The 10462-nt window shown below is 37.8% G+C and overlaps 1 protein-coding gene across 1 annotated transcript in view; it reads left to right on the forward strand.

The window, feature by feature from the left end:
- Nucleotides 1-10462, forward strand: part of LOC139934062 (dolichol-phosphate mannosyltransferase subunit 3-like) — a 535719-nt gene that overhangs the window by 378451 nt on the left and 146806 nt on the right. The gene's annotated exons all lie outside the window — the stretch shown is intronic.

Consider the following 10462-nt stretch of genomic DNA (forward strand, 5'->3'; position numbering starts at 1 on the left):
TATGGTTGTATTAAGTGTCCCATTGACTTGTGTATGGTTGTGTAGTTTCCCAGTGATTTGTGTATGGTTGTGTAGTTTCCCATTGACTTGTGTTTGGTTGTGTAGTTTCCCATTGACTTGGGTATGGTTGTGTAGTTTCCCATTGACTTGTGTATGGTTGTGTAGTTTCCCATTGACTTGTGTATGGTGGTATAGTTTCCCAATGACTTGTGTATGGTTGTGTAGTTTCCCATTGACTTGTGTATGGTTGTGTAGTTTCCCATCGACTTGTGTATGGTTGTGTAGTTTCCCCTTGACTTGTGTATGGTTGTGTCAATTCCCATTGACTTGTGTATGGTTGTGAAGTGTCCATTGACTTGTGTATGGTTGTGTAGATTCCCATTGACTTGTGTATGGTTGTGTAGTTTCCCATTGACTTGTGTATGGTTGTGTAGTTTCCCATTGACTTGTGTATGGTTGTGTAGTTTCCCATTGACTTGTGTATGGTTGTATAGTTTCCAATTGACTTGTGTATGGTTGTGTAGTTTCCCATTGACTTGTGTATGATTGTGTAGTTTCCAATCGACTTGTGTATGGTTGTGTAGTTTCCCATTGACTTGTGTATGGTTGTGTATTCCCATTGACTTGTGTATGGTTGTGAAGTTTCCATTGACTTGTGTATGGTTGTGTAGTTTCCCATTGACATGTGTATGGTTGCATTAAGTGTCTTATTGACTTGTGTATGGTTGTGTAGTTTCCCATTGACTTGTGTATGGTTGTGTAGTTTCCCATTGACTTGTGTATGGTTGTGTAGTTTCATTGACTTGTGTATGGTTGTGTCAATTCCCATTGACTTGTGTATGGTTGTGAAGTGTCCATTGACTTGTGTATGGTTGTGTAGTTTTCCATTGACTTGTGTATGGTTGTATTAAGTGTCCTATTGACTTGTGTATGGTTGTGTAGTTTCCCATTGATTTGTGTATGGTTTTGTAGTTTCCCATTGACTTGTGTTTGGTTGTGTAGTTTACCATTGACTTGTGTATGGTTGTTTAGTTTCCCATAGACTTGTGTATGGTTGTGTAGTTTCCCATTGACTTGTATATGGTTGTGTCAATTCCCATTGACTTGTGTATGGTTGTGTAGTTTCCCATTGACTTGAGTTTGGTTGTGTAGTTTCCCATTGACTTGGTATGGTTGTTTAGTTTCCCATTGACTTGTGTATGGTTGTGTCAACTCCCATTGACTTGTGTATGGTTGTGAAGTGTCCATTGACTTGTGTATGGTTGTGTAGTTTCCCATTGACATGTGTATGGTTGCATTAAGTGTCTTATTGACTTGTGTATGGTTGTGTAGTTTCCCATTGACTTGTGTATGGTTGTGTAGTTTCCCATTGACTTGTGTATGGTTGTGTAGTTTCATTGACTTGTGTATGGTTGTGTCAATTCCCATTGACTTGTGTATGGTTGTGAAGTGTCCATTGACTTGTGTATGGTTGTGTAGTTTCCCATTGACTTGTGTATGGTTGTATTAAGTGTCCCTATTGACTTGTGTATGGTTGTGTAGTTTCCCATTGACTTGTGTTTGGTTGTGTAGTTTCACATTTACTTGTGTATGGTTGTTTAGTTTCCCATTGATTTGTGTATGGTTGTGTAGTTTCCCATTGACTTGTATATGGTTGTGTCAATTCCCATTGACTTGTGTATGGTTGTGAAGTGTCCATTGACTTGTATATGGTTGTGTCAATTCCCATTGACTTGTGTATGGTTGTGTAGTTTCCCATTGACTTGTGTATGGTTGTGTAGTTTCCCATTGACTTGTGTATGGTTGTGTAGTTTCCCATTGACTTGTGTATGGTTGTATAGTTTCCCATTGACTTGTGTATGGTTGTGTAGTTTCCCATTGACTTGTGTATGGTTGTGTAGTTTCCTATTGACTTGTGTATGGTTGTGTAGTTTCCAATTGACTTTTTTAGTTCACAATTAAATTTCGTATTTTTTTTTAATAAAAAAAAATAAAATAAAATAAGAAAAAAGTTGGGCGAGGATTTCCGAAGGCCTTCTCAAAATGGCAAAAAAATATTCGGGGTGGGGATGGGCGTGGGGTTGAGCTTTGGCATCTCTGAGAAACTATAAGGCTCCCTGTGAGCCCTTATAGGGGTCTAATATTTTGGGCCTCCTTAACGCTACACGTTTTTCAAATCAGCGTTGATAGGTTAAACTGACCGTTAGCCAGCACTAACTAAAGTTTCTTTTGTACTACACTACCAAAACTTTCGCCACACACTCAATATACATTCATAATGCTTGCATTTCCTTTTTAAAACACATCGTCAAAAATGACATTTTCACGTTTTTTTGAGACCTGACCGACACACTGCTCTAACCAATTTTGTGAATGGACTTATTCAAAAGGAAACTTAATGTCGTTTTGCTTAACAAGTTTGACCAAATGCAAAGTTCTTTTTTACAGCTTCAAAACAGCCTTTGTCGTACGTGTATAAGTTTCACAAACTTCCGTGATGGGGTAAACTCTGAAACTGCAACAATATACCTCCATGAACAGACCGTATTTTAAAACGGTATTCATGTACTCACTTGAGTTTCGGGCAAAAGGTAGCGCTATAGTTTAAAAACAGCAAGATACGTTTTGCATCAGTAGTGCAATTTCTGTATGGAGATTTTTGGAAGCCCGAGGTCGCCACCCACTTTCAACCTAAAGTTGTCCCACAGCGACCTCCTTCACCAAGCAACATGTGGCCTGTCTCAAAACCAAACATCACAACACTCACAATACACTGACCAGAATGTAAGGAGCGGTTATAGGCTCTTTGTGTTAGCCCCCCCCCCCAACCCAAAATGTTATTATATAAAGTTCCCTGAGACACCTTCCAACCTATAGCCGGCCCTACCCAATGTTTCCAAATTTTAAAGCTTCCGTTTGATCCCATCCTTGTCCATCATGATAATTCTCATTCCGTTTGGAAGTTTTTTTTTTATAAATACATGTATTTTACATTTAATCTTTTCAACAAATGAGTCACCTGTCAGAAGGATTTCTATGAAGTCTGATAACAACATCGACCAGTGGTTGACACATGGTCGCCTACGAATCATCAATCTGTGAGTTACTTCATTCATTCAATGAAAATTCGTGAGATTTGTTTCGGTTTTGTCCTGGCACCCAGCCTCTTCGACCCTTTCGACCCTGCGCAGCAATGAATGAACCAATCCGGAAAACCATGCTTAGTACAACATGAAAGTAACCCGACCAAAAAGGGCGGATCGAATGTGGGCAGGCAAGGGGCAATGAGTGAACCAATCTGGAGAACCATCTGCGAAACACTGTCCAATGAGTCACCCGTCAGAAAGATTTCTAGGAAGTCTGGTAACAACATCGACCAGTGGTTGACACGCGGTCGCTGCCCAAACTTTCTCCAATCAGATGGCTTGTAAGTGGGAGTTTGGGTCAGGGTTTTGTAGACTTGCAACCCGACGTCTGAAACCAGACAAACATATTGAATTCCACACACTTAATCGTGTTGATTTCCAAAAGGATGCCATGCCACTGGACCTTCTAATTTTCAATCCAAGATGGCGCGGGTTACGCTTTTAATAGTATAGATTAATTTTGGTTTTTACCCATACACCTATGTGTGTTAGCACTGTATACTCAGTACTTTCCCGGGTCCTGTGAAAAAATATCACAGGCATGTTACTCGGGTGGGATGCAAACCCACGACCCTTGCAATTCTAGAGCAGTGTCTTACCAACTACCGAGGTTGCCCGGTAGCTAGAGGCAGTAATATTGTAATAAGAATAAGTGAATATCACAAATATATTTAAAAGGCTAAATATATAATAACTGATCTCATGAGGCGTCTTTAGGTTGTCTTTTTATTCTTCTTTTCGCATGGAATTTTTTCCCGTTGCATCTTGTTTTGGTTTGCCGGCGTTTTATTTCTATTTCATTTTATATTTCATTTTTCGCGCCGCTTTTTACTTGGGCAGAAGGATGGACTGTCTGAGAGAAGGCAGAGATTTGTTTGTAGAGTTTACTTAGGCCCGATGTGAATGTGTGCTTATGCAGACAATCAGCAATTAGTCTTTACCTTATACCTTATAAAATAGTGTCCTTTGTTGAAACTTATCCTGGTTTTCTTTAAATGTTGGTTACTGTAACATTGATGTTTGTTTATTTCTGCCGGTCTATCGTTGATTCAAACCGTTTGATACAATGGGCAAGTAGGCTTAATGGCTGTGAGTTCACTACTATGTTTCACTCTAAAAAGGGAAGGTATATGCACGTTTGATAATTACTCATAAACAAATATTAACGTAAAAACTGACTTGGTACGATCATTGGAGAGCTGTCGATAGTATAAAACATTGTGAGAAATGGCTCCCTCTGAAGTAACGTAGTTTTTGAGAAAGAGGTAATTTCTCACTACAATAATAAAGGAGCTAGAAGTCTTTTGTTCCTATCTGAAAGCACACAAATTCGTCCAACAAGGGTTTTTTTCTTTCATCATTTTCTCCCAACTCCGATGACCAATTGAGCTCAAATGTTCACAGTTTTTATTTGATTTTATGCATAACATGTTGAGATAAACCAAGTGAGAACACTGGTCTTTGAAAACAATCAATAGTGTACCTTCCCTTTAATGCTTAAAAGGAAAATAAATGTTTATCGAATATTCTGTACCGTAATGCATAGCTTTGGTTAATACACTTTATGTTCAGATGGCTGTAGAGACAGATCTGCCAAGGGATAGCCCGCTGAGTTAAACTAGAAGATCGGGCGAGGAGTGTTAAAGGGTCAGGGGTGGATTTCACAAAGAGTTAGGACTAGTCTTATCTCGAGTTAGGACCAGTTACTCGTCTTAACTTAGGACTATCCATGCAATTTGTATATCCATGGGACTAGTCCTAAGTTAGGACTGGTCCTAACTCTTTGTGAAATCCACCCCTGGGTAGTTTTTGAAGGACACACAGCACAGAGTGCACAGATTTCTCACACATTTCAAAGACAATGATGGTAGAAAGCTTCCCTTTAAATATTACTTGCTGAAGTGATGTAGTTTTAAAAAAATGAGTAAAACAAGTCACGAAAATAATGTCCGTATTAGGAGAAAACAATTATTTGAGTATGTAAAACCTGTTTCGTTACACTGTTCTACTCATTTCTCAAAATCTACAGCACCCCAACAAGTTATTTTAAGGGAAGCTTTCTACCATCATTATCTTTATTATCATTGACCATTAAACGTAAATCTAAGGACATTGTGTTGTGTGTCCTACAAAAAATACCCAAATCCTTTAAAGGCACTGGACACTATGGTTTTCAAAGCTTTTGGTATGGAGAGCTTTTGATAGTGCAACACAAAATGTGAGAAACGACTCCCTCTGAATAAACGTAGGTGTTGAGAAAGATGTAATTGCTCACTCAAATATCAAAAGACTTCATCCATCAAGCCTTTCGTTAAACAGACATCCGATAGCACACAAGTAATGTTTGCAAAAAGGGTATTTTATTATATAATTATTCTCTTGCAACTTTGATTATTATGAGCTAAACATTTCACATATTTGTTATTTTAAGGATGTTTGGATACACCAAATGAGAATGCTGGTCTTTGACAATTACCAAAGGCGCCCAGTGTCTTTAAGTGCCACCGAAGGAAACAGCAAAATATCATTGAGTCGATTTCAAATAATTCTTGGAATGGAGGCTTACCTTTTTTTCATCCGGCAATGTGGAGCTCCATCGTAATCTGGCTTCGAGCTTCGTTTTATTACAACTTTCAATAAAATGGGCAGTGATAGCAGGAGCAGATTGATAATCTGAATTTCAAGTTTCCATAACAACTGAGGCATTGAATTTTTTCCTTTATGCTTTGCCTTTTGTCAGACGCAACAAAGTAGAAGCGATTTAATTAGCACCCAACTCCACGCGTAAGAAAAGGACTGTATACGATAATGAGGCCACTTATTGCCACTTTTTTTCGTTGCTAAAATTAAACTGAATTTTACCATTTGGGTTTTGTATGATGGCTTTAAAGGCACTGGAAATCTTTGGTATTCGTCAAAGATCAGTGTTACCGGTTGGTGTAATCTTTAACATAGTAACAAATCTGAGAAAAATTTGGACTCAATTGGTCATCGAAGTTGCAAGAAAATACTCAAAGAAAAAACACCCTTGTTGCACATGTTTGTGCGCCTTCAGATGCTTAAAAATGGCTTCAGGCCTGAAGTCTTTCACTAGATTCAAACATTTAAGAGGTAAATTACCTCTTCCTCAAAAACTACGTTACCAGAAGGAGCCGTTTCTCATAATGTTATAATTTTTATCAACAGTTCTCCATTGCTCGTTACCAAGTAAGTTGTTGTGGTAACAACTGCTTTGAGTTAAGAGTGTCCAGTGCCCTTTTAAAGCCATCGGACACTTTCGGTAAACATTATTGTCCAAAAGGCCTACACTTCTTTTATCACAACCTATTAATAAAATAACAAACCTGTGAAAATTAAGGCTCAATCGGTCATCGGAGTCGGAAGAAAATAACGGGAGAACCCACCCTCGTTTTTTTAGTGTTTTTTTTTTTCTTTTTTTCAAAAAGTAAAGCATTTCATGGAATAACATTTAAACAGAAGTCTTTCACCATATCCTTTTGTAAACTCTGTAAAGTTATGTGTAAATTTGTGAAATTTAACTTAGTCTCCATCTTTCAGTAATTGTTTGTCTTCATAAATCGTCATTTTGCGTATAGTCATACGTATACGTTTTGCGTATAATAATAATTATAATATTTATTATTTAAAAAACGCCTTCCAAATCACAAACATTACAAAGCGCTTATTGAAACCATTAAAAATAAAGAAAGTTTTGTAAAAACAGAAGAAACAAGAATGAAAGATCGCCTACTATCACAATACCACGGACGGTCACATCATGCGACGACTACCTTTAACCCTCTGTTCCCTGCACCGCCCGAGTTTGCTGAAACCAATTTATCAAGATTCTTGCAGTAAATTACTGTAATGGTAGTTCAAACTTTACTTTGCTTAATATTTATGCAGGATTGTTTACCCTTTCGGTAATATTTGTATATAAAAGTACAAGTTCTCATTGGAACAATAAATGCCTCTCGTTAAAGGCAGTGGACACTACTGGTTAATACTCAAAATAATAATGATCATAAAACCTTACAATTGGTATCGAGTAATGGGGAGAGGTTGATAGTATAAAACAATGTGAGAAACGGCTCCCTCTGAAGATATGTAGTTTTAGAGAAAGAAGTAGTTTTCCAAGAATTTCATTTCAAGACCTCAGATTTAGAATTTGAGGTCTCGAAATCAAGCATCTGAAAGCACATAACTTCGTGTGACAAGGGTGTTTCTTCTTTCATTATTATCTCGCAACTTCGACGACCGATTGAGCTCAAATTTTCACAGGTTTGTTATTTTATGCATTTGTTGATATACAGCAAGTGAGAAGACTGGTCTTGACAAATTACCAATAGTGTATTTTGTCTTTAAACGGCTACGGGAATTTTCATGACGAATATGTTTTCGTAAGGATAAAATGGACACAATAGCTTTTCAAGGTTTTTTACCGGGCTCAATGCTCATACTGATTAAAATAATGCGAAGGCGTTAGTTTTCGACAATATCATTATGAACGGTGAGTAAATACAGTTTCCTTTGTGTTTACTTATGAGCGTTTTGTTGGGTGAGAGCTAAATTATTTCGTCATCATTAGCTTCGACAAGTCAACTGTGAAGGGAGAATTAATAAAGCTCTATAAACGATGGATTCACCAATGTGTAGACCTACTACTGACTATCGAGTTTTCTTTTGTTGTTTCCTTTTTCCTACAAACACAAGCTAGCGAGGTTTCCTCCTAGCGCATACAGTGTATCGCTATAGGCGTCTGGGCGGTCCAATGACTAAATGGTTAAACGGCTACGCTAATTTTTATGGGGGGGGGGGGGGAATAAAATGGACACAATAGCTTTTCAAGGCTTTATCTGGCTCAATGCTCATACTGATTGATGCGAAGGCGTTAGTTTCGCCAATATCACCATGAATGATGAATAAATACAGTTTCCTTTGTGTTTACTAATGAGCGGTTTTTTTTGGGGGGGGGGGGTAAGAGCTAAATTATTTCGTCATCATTAGCTTCGACAAGTCAACTGAACTAATAATGATCTATAAACATCTAGATGGATTCACCAATGCGTAGACCTACTACTGACTATCGAGTTTCCTTTTGATGTTTCTATAGTTTCCTACAAACACAAGCTATAGCGAGGTTTCCTCCTACCGCTATCGCTATAGGCGTCTGGGCGGTCCAATGACTAAATGGTTAAAGGCAGTGGTAACTATTGGTAATTACTCAAAATAGTTATTAACATAAAACCTTTCCTGGTGACGAGTAATGTGGAGAGGCTGATGGTATAAAATATTGTGAGAAACGGCTCCCTCTGAAGTGCCATAGTTTCCGAGAAAGAAGTAATTTTCCACGAATTTGATTTCGAGACCTCAGATTTAGAACTTGAGGTCTCTGCATATGTTGAGACACACCAACTGTGAAGGCTAGTCTTTGACAATCACCAATAGTGTCCACTACCTTTAACTCTCCCCAGGAGCGTTGTAACCTACTCCTAGGACACGTTGCCACAAACGCTTTGCGTTGAAACAGGGTTAACCCCTTCACAGCCAATAGATGTAGGCATTGGTTTCATCCACCATATAATGACCATGGCTGGTATACACCAGAATACACCATCTTCTTCCCAACATCTTACTTATTTTTGAAACAATTGTGATTAGCCTATGTGCCTTGCTCAAGGGCACAAGGGGTCATGACCAGGATTCGAACCCACACTCTGCTGCTGACAATACCGGTGACCTAGGATTATTGTATATATCTTTAAAAAATTACCCCAAAAAAGCATTACGACACGACTCATTTTGTTCAGGAGATATAATTATAATAATATGTACATGTATAATATGTATCGTTCCCTTTTAGTTGATGTCTTTATTACCTTTATCACAATAGAGGAACGATACAACATAATTCAATATAAGCAAGTGTCACCAAAAACGTTTGCTTAGCAAAAAATCGTTACTCGCCAGAATACCATCCAGTTACAATTGCTGCAGGTAGATAGACTGGGCACGTCTTGTGCGTGTCGAAAACAACAACTTCTCGACTGAAGACTAGATATTTTTTCTCTATGAAATAAAATCTTATTTGTGTATTATGTTTATAAGTAGTATGAATTTCGTGAACATAAAAACATACCCGTAGCAAGTTGTATTAAAACTAATGTTATTTTATATAATAACGGACCTTTGTTCAAATTAACATTGAAACAAAACTAGAACTACGGAGACTTATTTTTAGAAACTACGTTTGTCTTTTACGCCCGATTGTTGTGCATCCATCGAAGTAAGTATAAGAACATCATGACAGTCAGTTGAGCAAACATTCATAGCAAGTGACCGAAACAAGAAGGTCGAGTAATATTTAAGACACTGGACACCTTTGGTAATTGTCAAAGCCCAGTCTCAAGCACCTGGTGTATCTCAACATATGCACACAAAAACAAACCTGTGAAAGTTTGAGCTCATTTGGTCGTCGAAATTGCGAGAGAATAGTGCAAGAAAAAAACGCCATTGTCGCACAAGTTGTGTGCTTTCGGACGCTTGATTTCAAAACCTCAAAATCTTATTATGAGGTCTCGAAATCAAATTCAAATACTTAAGTGAGAAATACCCTATTTCTCAAAACCTACGTAACTTCAGAGGGAGCCTCATCTATAACAATGTGTTTATACTGTCAACAGCTCTCCATTGATCGTTAACAAGTAAGTTTTTATGCTAACATATATTTTGAGTGAATACCGATAGTGTTCAGTGTGTGTAAACGGCTTTCTGGGATAGTTTGTTTAACTGATTTTACTTTCAAATTACTGTTTGGCATAACATTTCCATTAACATACAAATGTCATGACCATAAACTACGTTATAAAGTAAAGTATAAAAATGGTTGTGCCTTGCAGTTTACGGAGTCGGTTGTTGCGAAGATAAACTATGAGAAGAATGTTGAGGTAACAGGTGCTGCGGGAGTGAAGGCATTTTCAGAAAAAGAGCATTATTTTGAACTTGAGATGGGCACAGGGCTCTTGGGGATGAGAAAAAGAAAACAATTTTAAAGGCAGTGGACACTATTGGTAAAGACTAGCCTTCACAGTTAGTGTATCTCAACATATGTGCATAAAATAACAAACCTGTGAAAATTTGAGCTCAATCGGACATCGAATAATGAAAGAAAAAAAACACACCCATGTCACACGAAGTTGTGTGCGTTTAGATGGTTGATTCCGAGACCTCAAGTTTTAAATCTGAGGTCTCGAAATCAAATTCGTGGAAAATTACTTCTTTCTCAAAAACTAAGTCACTTCAGAGGGAGCCGTTTC

Source organism: Asterias amurensis, chromosome 2 (assembly GCF_032118995.1).
Source record: "Asterias amurensis chromosome 2, ASM3211899v1".
In the NCBI taxonomy this organism is placed as follows: domain Eukaryota; kingdom Metazoa; phylum Echinodermata; class Asteroidea; order Forcipulatida; family Asteriidae; genus Asterias; species Asterias amurensis.